Raw genomic sequence first — 243 nt, forward strand, 5'->3', positions numbered from 1 at the left:
ACAGGTCCCCTGCCTGGGTGGCGCTGTAACCACTGTGTCCGGCGCGCTCCCGGCACTGTCTGTCCCAGCGTCAGGTAGTGAGGACAGCGCCGTCGTCAGGGGCTCATTGGGGCTGAACGGAGCCGTGTAACGTAGTCAGTGGGTTTCTGGTGGGCGCGGGGAGGAAGGGCAGCTGCCCTCAGGCCCCAGCTGCTGGCTCCACGCCGGGGGCCCAGGTGCCCGGCCGCTGCAGCCGGCCTGCCC

General features: G+C 70.8%; 1 protein-coding gene across 1 annotated transcript in view; it reads left to right on the plus strand.

Annotated features, from left to right (window-relative positions):
- Window positions 1-243, plus strand: part of MAD1L1 (MAD1 mitotic arrest deficient-like 1 (yeast)) — a 100,901-nt gene that overhangs the window by 39,885 nt on the left and 60,773 nt on the right. The window lies entirely within an intron of this gene.

The sequence above is a fragment of the Myotis davidii genome, unplaced genomic scaffold, assembly GCF_000327345.1.
Source record: "Myotis davidii unplaced genomic scaffold, ASM32734v1 scaffold399, whole genome shotgun sequence".
Classification (NCBI taxonomy): Eukaryota; Metazoa; Chordata; class Mammalia; order Chiroptera; family Vespertilionidae; genus Myotis; species Myotis davidii.